Source organism: Cynocephalus volans, chromosome 14 (assembly GCF_027409185.1).
Source record: "Cynocephalus volans isolate mCynVol1 chromosome 14, mCynVol1.pri, whole genome shotgun sequence".
Taxonomy (NCBI): Eukaryota; Metazoa; Chordata; class Mammalia; order Dermoptera; family Cynocephalidae; genus Cynocephalus; species Cynocephalus volans.
In genome coordinates this window covers 67,012,483-67,024,391 of record NC_084473.1, presented here as the reverse complement: position 1 = coordinate 67,024,391, position 11,909 = coordinate 67,012,483, and the positions used below count along the sequence as shown (strand labels likewise).

The 11,909-nt window shown below is 42.7% G+C and overlaps 1 pseudogene; it reads left to right on the top strand.

The window, feature by feature from the left end:
* Positions 1–10,011: 10,011 nt before the first annotated feature.
* Positions 10,012–10,111, top strand: LOC134363517 (U6 spliceosomal RNA; annotated as a pseudogene).
* Positions 10,112–11,909: the final 1,798 nt, after the last annotated feature.

The window sequence follows — 11,909 nt, the reverse complement described above, 5'->3', positions numbered from 1 at the left end:
AGCCTGGGGAGTTTAAACCAGAAATTCCCAACTTTTTTTTTTACAAGGAAGAGCCTTTAGATTAGATCATGGAAGGAGCAGGAACGTTTGCACCGAATTTTTCTCACTAGGAACGCTGGCAGACTTAGGAAAGGGGTGAGATTGCAGCTCTGCGGGGTATTGGCCAGGTAAAGCTCAAACGCCCACCAGTGGGAACGAGTCTGCTCTCTGAGCATGCAAAAGTACTTGCTGACACTTTGCTGGGGATTCCCATAGGGAGAACTGAGAATACACTCATTTTTAAAACAGCTTCCTGAAGAAACTTTTTAATTGGCCGGTGGGGGTGGTGTGGCACTGTAACATTGGTCACCCTGTGTGCACATATGTAGAAAATGTAAGATAATGAAGGGGAAACTAGAGGAAAATGAAGGAAGACTAGAGCTTATCACTTTTTACTCCTCCTTTCCCCAGTCTGCCCTTGCGTACTCATTGAAGTGAATGATCAGTGGCATAGGAAACTGTTTCTAAACTTATGTCAGTACTAGAAGCTCTGAAGAATTTCTGCCAGTGACTGTACAGATGGGAGCCATCCTACCCCAGTCCAGCAAGAGAGACAGGATTTTCACAAGCAGGATATCTCACCAATAGCCCAACCTTGGAAGACCAGGGAATGGGAGCAAGTATGGTCCATGTGGCAATGTGGCTGGGAGTGGGCCATCTGGACCCTATCAATGCCTCAAGAAAGGATGCAGGACCACAGGGAGTGATGAACTCAGTTGGCTCTCACACCTGGCACAGGCACCTGGCATACACAGGGGAAAAATCAAAACACTTTCCAGTCCAAAGATAAAATTCTTTGCTATACCTGTTGTCTCCTGATGTACCAAACAGATTTCTTAGCTATTTGAAGGCACTACAATTAAACTTTCCCTTTTCTATCTTTATCTGGGCCCAAAATATTGAACAGGGCCATAGTCTCAGATGGAACTCACCCTAACTCCCCATCATACTGGGCAAGGTAGATCTTTCTCTGTAAAGATAATGATGCAAGAAATTGCTGCCCACATGGAAAGATTCATTACACAAGAAGACACTTGAGGAATTTCAATGAATGTCTTAACTCCTAAGAAATGGGCAAAGATGTTGGATAATCTCTAATTTGTGTCTTCAAGACTGAAGCTGACATTACATCTATGAAACAAGTAAAAAAAACAGCTGCAAGAGATGAAAGAATATGGGGACCAGTTTTGAGCCTACAGTTCACCAGTGAGCAGCAGATTGGATATTACAGTACGTTATAGTGAAATTTAAAAAATGAACTGGGAGATTTATTCCAGAACTCAGGACACAAAGACAAAAATAACTAGAAAAAAGAAATCAGGAAAACAGAACTAGGTGATCCAGTATACAGATAATAATTCCAAAAGAAGAAAAGAAAGCAAACTAAGGTTGATAGAATCATGGAAGAAATAACTAAAAAGAACTTTCTTAAGCTGCAAAACATGTGTCCTTAAACTTGAAAGCATTAACTTCAACATACTTTAACTAGTTTTTATTACAAAGAAAAGGTCGTATAAGCATCAAGATAAAAATAAAAACATGTTATTTATAAAAGAATATAATAAATCTAGCTTCAGATTTCTCATTAACTACAAGCCAGAAGTCAGTGGTGGGAGGCCTATAGGTTCTACAGATTGTGACCCAAGTTGTAATTCATTTGCAAAGCCATGAACGTGAATGAGACACAGAAAGATGTTCTCAGACACATGTTTCATTATGAAAACATACTTCTCACATGCCTGTCCTGGAAAAAAAAAATGTTCAAAGATCTTAATCAGATAGATAACAGCTATATTAAGATAAAAAGCCCCAGAATGGGGAAAATATGTACAAAAACCAGTGATAACATGTCCAAGTAACTGTTGTCGATTTAGTTATTCTAGTACAGATGTCAGAATTAATTATTAAAATAGAAGTTAGATATAAAAGTAATATAATACAGATATGAAATCAGATTATAGTAATAGAAACTGGTAACTGGGGACAAGAGGAATGAGGAAGTAAAAGTCTGCTAAATTTATTATCTAATGGAACATCTGATTTCAGTCTTAATATGAATAATTAGAGAAAATAAGTTTAAAAATTTTTTAATTTAAATCATCACTGATTAAAAAGAGAGTACATATATTCTAAATACAAGGGAAAGGAGGTCATGGAAACATGATCCTTTATACAAAGGACGCGAAAGGAAAACTACTAAAAATAAGCACGTGTAAAATGTTCTATAAAAACTGGTTATTTCTCAGTGATAACATGGCAAGTAATTTTCTTAAGACTTAAGATTTCTACAATGAACTGGTGCTACTTTTAAAAGAAATTTTAAAACCCTTTGTGGGGGCTGCTGTAAAAAGTTGTTTTATGTGTAATACTTCACCAGTAAAACTAAAGGATGGATGAGAAGCCCCCGGTGATAATGAGATTTGATCAAGATATTCCAGGCCAGGGGGGTCATGGGACGGTTTGTTTGTTTTCTAGCAGTATTGATTTAAGACTTTGCAACTGGTGAAATACAAGATTGTGGCAATTTGGAAAAACTACAGGGCACCCGTCTTCTGTATCAAGAAGACTGAAGTTACAGTAGTTATGGTGCTATCATGCCTTTGTGATTCTTGTCCAGAGGGTTTTGAGAACCCAGTAAATTCACATCCACTGTATCTTTCCCAGCAAAACAGCTGTGCCCTGCCTGCTGTCCATTGTGGCAAGCACTGCTTTATTTTTTTGTCCAATTCTGAGACTTAGAGTTGAAGAAGCAGCCTTTGTTCCTACAAAGTACTTTGCTTGGTTACAAAGCTGATCTTATAAACATTCAGAGCAAGGACAGGTCACTCCTCACCCCAAAAGACTGTTACCTCCCCTGTAGAGGTTTGTGAGTTTGACACAACCCCTCCACCATGGCAAATGACAGAACATGCCTCAAGCTGAGGAGCATGGGTTTAAAGTGGAGCCTTCCAATCAGGACCAGATTGATTTCAGATAATAAGTGTAGGATGTGTTGCATGAGGTTCCTGGAAGAGGCAATGGGAGAAAGGAAGAAAAGGATGTGATGTAGTATGAGGATTTCTCCCACATCAGAAATTCTAACCAACCCCCAAATACTGTTCAGACTTCAGGCTTGGCATTAGAGTAATACTCCCTGCTGTGACAGATAAGCCCTCAATTTTGTTTACTGAAAGTCTGTGCAGGTGTTCCTGGCCTGAGGCTTCTTTCCATGTGGTTATTCAAGGACCCAGGCTCCTTCCATCCTGTGGCTCCTGCCTCCTCCATGTCCTTGGAGGAGTTCTCTCCATTCAGCCAGCAGATAGGGAAAGAGAAAGGAGATTGCACAGGGGAGGTTTTTATGGACCAAGCCTGGAAGTAGAGCCATCACTTCTGCTCATTGGCCATAACCTGGTCACATGGTCACACCCAACTGCAAGGGGAGCTGGGAAATGTAGTCTCTGTACCCAGGAGGGAAAAGAACCTGGGTTTGGGGAAACTCATGGGAGTCTCTGGCCCAGACTTCATCCTTCTCATAGTCTCTGCCATCTTCAGAAAGCAGATTCCCTGCTGAGCTCTTTCAATAAAAGATAAATGTCTTAAGTGTAGTGGTTGGAAATGGAGTGGGTCAAATAGGCTGCGTTCTTTCTGGGATCTGTTGCTATTAATAGGTGTGTGGGGGGGTGAGGTTTCTGTCCCTAGTGGCCACGCCTGAGGTCATTTCTTACCAAACATCTTTCATCTGAGTATCTTCTGTCTTGCTTAAATATTTTGTCTCCTTCCTCCTTATCCCCTTTTCATGATAAAACATGAGACCGTAACTTGATTTTTCTTGTGCAGATTCAAATCTAGATTCCTAGATGCCAGTCTTCTGTAACACTACAGTTCTATCCATGAGTAAAACACTAAAAATAAAAGCTGTTTAAGCTTTAACTATGTTTATAATGCTGTGAGGTTTTAGTTTTAAATAGTGTTTGTTTTCAAACTCTAAAATACTCATTTTATGAAATTTGGAAAATTATGAAAGATAATTACCCGTAATCCCACCACTCTCTTAACATATCAGTATCTTTCCTCTGAAATATAATCTTGACTGCAAGGCTTTTATCTAAGGGCAATAAAAAATCATCAATATAAAATTCAGATGGATAAGGAAAGAGTCACATTTTTGTCATGGGACAAAGTTCCAGCTACAAATTCACTTCTACATTTTCAAGACTGTTGAGCTTTGCCTTAAATTTACCTACATATGCCTCAGTTATACTTCATCCACCCAGACTGCATCTGCAAACTGCAGTTGAAAAAGGCATCTGTCAAAAGTTCTGAGGACATAAAGTGTTCTAGAAAAACAATCATCTCTAGTAGTGATTACAGCTACTCAGTTTGGAGGGTTTGAAGGGATTACGGTTCAAAGACTCAAAAAGAGGAAGCATTTTTTCCTGAGGGTAGATTGAGGGTTTCCTGCCAACCCACTTTACCTAACAATTTTGATATTTATAAAGAGAATAGAGACACACAGAGACTGCAAAGGCTGGTAGCCCTGGGCTCTAACGGGGCTGTTCCTCCAACAAAGCCAAAACAGAATTCCCCATCCAGCAGGACTCGCCCTAACTCTCACAGCCGTTTTTGTTTTGAATCAGATTCAAAGCCGGCTGATGAGAGCCAAGTAGATATCCTTGTTTACTTCATGAATGGAAATTGGAGGTGAAGTATTTTCAAAATGCTAGTTGACACCTAAGAGGGTGTAATTAGAATAAGGGGCTTTCTGGTTTGAAGATGTGAAAGAAAGAAATGATCTGTCTCCTTGAAATCAAATTATTAAGTATTAAAAGAGAGAGGGGAGGTTTGGCTTTCCATCTTCAAAGGAAATCATGACCTACAATTTTCTTAATTGTTTTTTTGCTGAAAACTCCTAAGGCCAAGTTAGGGTAACAGGAGCAACTGGGGGCTGGAGAAGGGTTGTGAGGAGCAAGAGGAGGTTAGTGGGGAGGAAGTCATCTTCTTTGTCCAGTACCTTGCCCTCCCATTCCCATCTTATTTTAATCCATAATAAGTCTAGAATGCAGATTGGCAGGCTACCTAGGGAGTCTCACACCTGCTTCACTCCTCCCCGTGCCTTTTGCAGGAAGAGGTAGTGTTCCCGGCAGGAGCTGGATAAAGATAAGAGGCCAAGTTGAAATGTGTACATTGTGCATCTTTAGATGGGTACTCACAGATGATGGTTTTAGTCCATGCTTCACATGATTTCACTGCGGTTTTGTGTTAGATTCCTAAAGCCTTCTTGCTAATTAAAGCTCTGTGCCTTTGGGACTTTTAGCCCTTTTAATTCTAAAATGCCCCTGAGAATTTCATGAAAGAATTGTCTTGACTGCGGAAGGTGCCCCTCAACTCACACACACACACACACACACACTCTCTCTCTCTCTCTCTCTCTCTCTCCCTCCCTCTCTCTCTGAAGTGACAGCACGGTGTGTTAGAAAGAGCAAGTGCTTTAGAGGAAGCCAGCCACGAGTTCTGGTTTCGGCTCTGCCATTTACTGACTTAGCGGCATTGAACAACCTTAACCTCCAGCTTCTCTTTCCTCATCTGTAAGACTGGAATAGTAATGACTGCTGCACAGGATTATTGTGAGGCTTAGATAGACTTCTCTATAAAATGCTGGGCATAGCACTTGCAATTAGTAGACAACCTATTAAATAGTGGCTGCTAATAATAATAATGGTCACCATCATCATCATTATCACCATAGTCCAACATCAGAAAATCCACATTGTTAAAATGTGGATTTAGTTAAAAACTTAGTTAAAAACTTAGTTAAAAACTAAGCCATGTTCCAGCCAGCTGCCCAAAACAAAACAAAACTCTAAGCTCAGGTACCCTATATGGAATCTGAACCTGGAGAAGTATTTCTGTTTATGTTCTGATTTCCTTCCCTCTGTTGGAATAGAAAAAGATACGAAAAGTCATGCAAATTCTGCCTTTGCGTTCAGAATATCACAAGTAGGATAAACCCCACTGGGGTGAAATACCACCAGTGACTTTCTCTCTGTGTATCTGTTTTCCCATCACACACACACACACACGTACTGGGTTATTAATAATCAATATCTTTGTAGGAAAGTAGAAAATAGGTTTGCTGCTCCTTTACCAATACTTTTCTTTGAGTTTGGTTCCATCACATCCGATGCCCCTTGGGTTTTGCCCAAAGGAGGAAATGATCAGAGGGAATTAAATTGGTTCAGATGTTTCCTTAGGTTCCCCTAACCCTTGCTCCCCCCACCCCCCCAGCATCTTGTTTAAAGCTGCAAAAGCAATTCATGAGTCCATCTTTGCCCTGCTCTGAGCAAGAAACTCCTGCCTCTTGAGCATGAGTGCAGGGCACTGGTGGGGGGATGGTGCCTAGTGGAAGGCATGGCGGCATCGGGTCAGCCAGACTCTACTTCCAGCTACTCCCCAATTAACCATCATCCATGGACACATAGAAATCTCTTTTGTGTCTATCTGTATTTGTCAGCCATTGCTCCCTTCTGGGAATAATAAGTTCCATATGCACAGTTCCCTACTCTTCCCCCAAATAAAGTAATACTTCCTCCTGCTTCTCCTGAAAGTGCCCCTTTCTGATTACTAGAAGCTGCTTAACAAGTCAAGTGTTCTGCCTCCCTGCTGTCAGCGTGGTTTGTAGGTTTTGATCACGTGCCTTCTCAGCATTTGTCTTCCTGGACTTGAGTAGTGCCCTAATTTTCTACAGCTCTTCATTCTCTTGAAATCAGAGAAAAGTGAGATAAAATTTCAGTTCTAGTCCTTTCTAGCTATGTGTCCATTGGCAAGGTTATCTAAGCTTTAGTTTAGTTTCCTCATCTGAAAATAAAGACTAATAATGCTCACCCGATTGGATTGTTTTGAGGTTTAATGAGACAATATGGTGTCCTTGCCTCTAAATGGGGGTGGAGCGGTGGATAGAGTGTAAAGCCGGTTTAAGATCAAGGAAAGGTAAAAATCAAATACGGTCAAAATTAGCTGGTATTGGAAAAGATTGCTGAAGAATTAGTAAATCTGTGTTCAGGGATAGTGTTATAGGAAAAATATGTATCTTTTAAGTATAAGAGTTCTCATGGTAAATTGAGAAACTTGGGGTTGGGGGATGGTAGTGACAAAAATGGCTCCCCCTGACCCCATCATGGAGTGGAGTGGCAGGAGGAGCTGCGGCGCCGCTTAGTTACTCTTCTCTGTTTCACCCCATAACAAAAACCAATGCCCCTTCTCTCTGAATGATGGTACCGTGCAGCTGAACTGTTCTCAAACTATTTCGTGTTCTTTACAAGATATCCACTGTTCTTGGTGTTAATAGTGAATGTGTTACGGGTTATATTTATGTCACCTCCACCAGCACACCCACATTCCCAAAACAGCAAAATTGAGGTCCCCTCATGGGTCAGTAATACTTGAGAATAAGATGAATCTCCTACTCCTGCTATAAACCTAAGTGGGATTTTCGGTACTCTGCAGTCTTCACGGCTCATTTGAAAACTTTCCTCTTCAGGATTAGTTAGAAAAGCTCAAAGAATCACTATTCTCACCGCCTACCCCGGCAAATGCCCAGGGCAGTAGGGTCCCTGCTCGCCAGCGTCTGTCTGGACAGTTGCATGTTTTGAGGCCATTTACTTCTCTCAGCCCAGGCTTAGCACTTCTGCCACCCTGGGTGTAAGCCTCGGTGCCAGCCTCTCCTGCACACCATAGTTAGTTTTGCAAGTTCGCACGTTGCCTCATGCGTGAGCTTGGAGTTCCATCCCTGCAAACCAGGCCTGCTGCTCCACTAAAGTGCACCTGCGCATCCCAGACCTGAGCCCAGAACCATGGTTGACACCAGCCTGGCCTTAGGGTAGGACAGAGGCCTCAGCACCTGGGAGCATCCGAGTCCATGCCTTGGGTTTCTACCCTCCCCTGGCTTTATAGGGAGCTCCTTGCTGACTCCCATCTTCATTAATCTACTGCCCTTTTTCCCAGATCTTCAAGAAGTATTAGTTGGCTTCACCACTGTTGTGTCTAAAGAGAAAATATTTAGTCCCAGGTCAAAAACCTTGGCTGAAAGTTCCTACCAGAAAGCCAGGCGTCATTATTAAATTGTCAGAAAGTTAGCCGTGGTATTTCAGGAAGTGATGAAGTGGCTATAAATGATGTAAGCTCTGCACCGGGCACATGTGTTCACCACTTTGACGTCTGGAGAAGAGGTGAAGAGCCATGTCCTCAGCTGGCTCCTACTGGCCAGCGCAGCAGAAAGCCCAATTAGGGCTGCTTTTAAAGCAGGGCGGTTGCAGTCCATGGCATGCCCACTACTCCCCTGGGAGCAGAGCTGTAGAAGAAGCTGGCCAGATGGCTGTTTCCCTGGCTCTTCTGAGCTGGAGACATCCCTCCTGTGAATTGAGTCCAGGATTTCCTTGACCCTTGATTGCTATTCCAGACCCTCTTCCTGTGAGTAGGACTGGGCTCCAGGCCCTATTAGTGGGTCTGTGGTCTCTGGGCAAAGCTTTCTCAGCTTCCCTGGAGAACAATGGTGTCTGCAAGATGTGCATTTGGTTAACATGTTGGAGGGGCCTGTCATAAATTTCATGGCAACAGGAATTGAGCAGCTTTGAACTCCAGCTGCTGATGGGCCCAGTATGAGGTCTGTGCTGAAAACTGGAACATTTGCTTTTGCTATCAGCCCCTAGTGCTAATTAGACTCATCCAGAGCCCTGGGGGCCTGGGTCAGCCCTTCTCTTCCCTCCGCTTGGCCCCACAGGGAGGCCTTCTTTGGACATTCCTTGTCAGCCTTCACTGCCTTCCTTTTCTAAGTGATTTTTTTTTTTTATTTTAAGTCTCCAGGCCTTTCCTTCCTTTGCTTGATATTTTCTTGAGTTTTCAGGAAAATAAAAAGAAAAAAATAAAGAGGGATAAAGGAGAGTGGAGGGAGGTCAAGAAAGGATAAGGAGAGAGAGAAGCAGGAAGAGAAGAAGGAGAAATAGACTCACTGAGAGAGAGGCTGAGAGACTCATTCTTGGGGATGATACTGGGAATTTGGGGGTTTCCTTGTCACGTTCGTTTTTGTAAAATTACTAAAGGCAGCCACGAGGAGATGGGGCTCTAAGTCACGGGGCAAGCCCTCTCCTGTGTGGCCACCTCGATTCATGAGATGCTGTAAGGAAAGTACCTGGCACTCAGCAAGTGCTCAGTAAGTGGCCGCCCCACCCTGCCCTCCCCAACCTTCCCCAAGTCCCTTTCCTCCTGGACATTGGTAGGAGTGGTCTTGTCTGTCCGGGCTGACCATGCTGTGGTGTCGAGGGTATTCTTTGCTGATTCTGGTGGTATCTGAAACAAACACATTTAAAGGTCCCCAAAGGAATAACAGTACCCCCTCACTTGTCACAAGCTTCACACTTTGCACAGGGCTTTAGAGAAGTGTGTTAGCCCACGAGACTTCCACGTCCCCTCTAGGGCCAGACATGCCCCTAATGCCTCCCCTCCTGCTACGGCTGGCTTACCCTGGGGTGCACAGTGGCAGCAGGGGGCAGCTGTGTGGCTCGCCCTTGGGCTGTTGTTTGGCCCGTTCCTCCATGTCCACTTCTCAAGTGCAAATCACGTCCCCTGGTTGAAAACCTGTGATGAGCTCCAAAGCTGCAGAATGTGCCAATGGAAACAGGACCCACCCCGCAGGTGGTACACATTGAACTTCCCTGGGTTGGGGGCTGGGACAGCACCTTGTGCAAAGCGTCTTGAACTAAGTACTCAATTTTAATATGTTTGTGATTATATGGGGGGGAGGGATGCCTGTAGCAAAACAGAACACTAAGCTTATACAAAAGCTTATATACTGCATTTGTGTACAGTGTGTACTTACATAGTTCTCTCTAAGTGGTGGATTAATGATGGGTTTTATTCTCCAAGATGATTTTATTATATAGTATTATTTTCAAAAAGTTCCAAAAAATGTTATCACTTTTATAATTAGGAAATATTTTGGTGCTGGCTTCAGCAGCACATATACTAAAATTGGAACAATACAGAGATCGGCATGGCCCCTGCGCAAGGATGACAAATTCATGAAACATTCCATGTTTTTCTTTCAATAGCCAAAATATGGAACCAGCCGAAGTGTTTCCATCAATGGATGGCTGGATAAGGAAAAAGTAGTACATATACACAATGGAATACTCCTCAGCCATAAAAAAAATGAAATTCTGCCATTTGCAGCAACATGGATGAGTCTGGAGAAAATGTTAAGTGAAATAAGCCAGACAAGGAAAGAGAAATACCGCATGTTCTCACTCATAACTGGATGCTGAGAAGAAAAGGAAAGGAAAGGAAGAAAAAAAAGACCACAACAATATGTTGAACTTTCAGAAGGAGAAAACAATCCTAAGGATACTAGAGATGGGGAAGAGGAAGGGAGGGGGGTTGGGGAATGATAGGTTGGGTAAAGGGCATAAAGAAAAATTGAGATTCGTAAGAATGAATATGCTAATAGTAAATAATAAAAAATGTTTTAAATGAAAATAAAATTCGAAAGAACTAAAAATAAATAAATAAATAACCCCGGGGCAGGGGGTGGGGTGGGGGGAAGGAAATGTTTTGAAACTTTTGAAAACATTTCAACAGTGAATATATCTCTTTTGTAATTAGGAAAATTTTTTTAAATAAACAATCTTTTAATGATGGTGATAACTGACTAGCATCGAGCTCCCTTCGTCCCCTCTGTGCTCTTTGGGTGAGGCAGACAGGTGGAATTACAGAGCGCCGGGAGCGTGCATTCTAAGCATCAGACTCCTGGTTTCCACCTGGTCTCTGAACGCACAGAGCAAAACCCCCATGTGTGATCTGCCACCTCTGTTACTGTTGCATGGAGTTTCTTCGTAGCTTGGAGCCTCTGGCTTCTTAGTGAGTTGTGTGAAGTGAAGGACAGACAGTTTACATCGGCAGGTGCTTCTTTGAGATATCTTCAGGATATTGTTGAGGGTGTTCTCCACCATACCATAAGAAGTCCTCTTTGAAAACACCCACAGTAGAGAAGTTGCTCTCTGACCATAGAATTAGGGAAAGCCGAACCTATCCTGCATGTACCAAACAGCCGTATTTCTATCTAAAGAACCAAGTGCATCCTTGCTTAAGTAGCTAGGAGGCAGAGAGCTACGTTTGCCACTCAGCTTCAGCACATGCGTGAGACTCTCTGCTGTGTCTTTGTATAGGAAACCGGTACCTGATTTTGCTCTTTGCTACTCTTGCCCTTATTTTCCTTTGCCTTGATCTCTCCTTCCTCTCCCACTGCCTGGCCCCATCTCTGTTTCTTCCTCTCTCTCTCTCCCCCCTTCTCCTTTTCTTCTCCCTGCTCTCTCTGTCTTTCCCTCTCTCACACACACACCTCTTTCCCATTTGCATCCCCTTTATATGGTACCTGTTCTTATAAAGCCCCTCAAGTCATTTATAAGAAACAGCAAAGTATCCATCAATAGAGGTTACCTGAGACCACGGCATCGAGTCCACTCCTCACCAGTTTTGGAGAGAAGTGTTCCCCAAAGACAGATCCAAAGTGTGTGTGTGTTTGTTTTTCTTTTAGTGTATTTCTTTTGACCTGACACTTTACCAAGAAGAATCTCAGCAGATTTTAAGACTTCAGTGACACACAGGCATTTGGAGAACTAGAAGATGACCAGCTCTGAAAAGGATCTCTTGCAGGACTCCTGTCATTTTACTTTCCTAAGAGGCTGTTTGTCTCTGTCCTTTGTTTCCTGTGTAACACAAGCCTGAGTGTCTCAAACATTAGTGTGCATCAGGATCACCTGCAGGGCAAACGTTACTGGAGCAATTCTATCTCAACAAACTTGACTTTTAAAAACTCACCTGATGAGCTTGTCACACACATT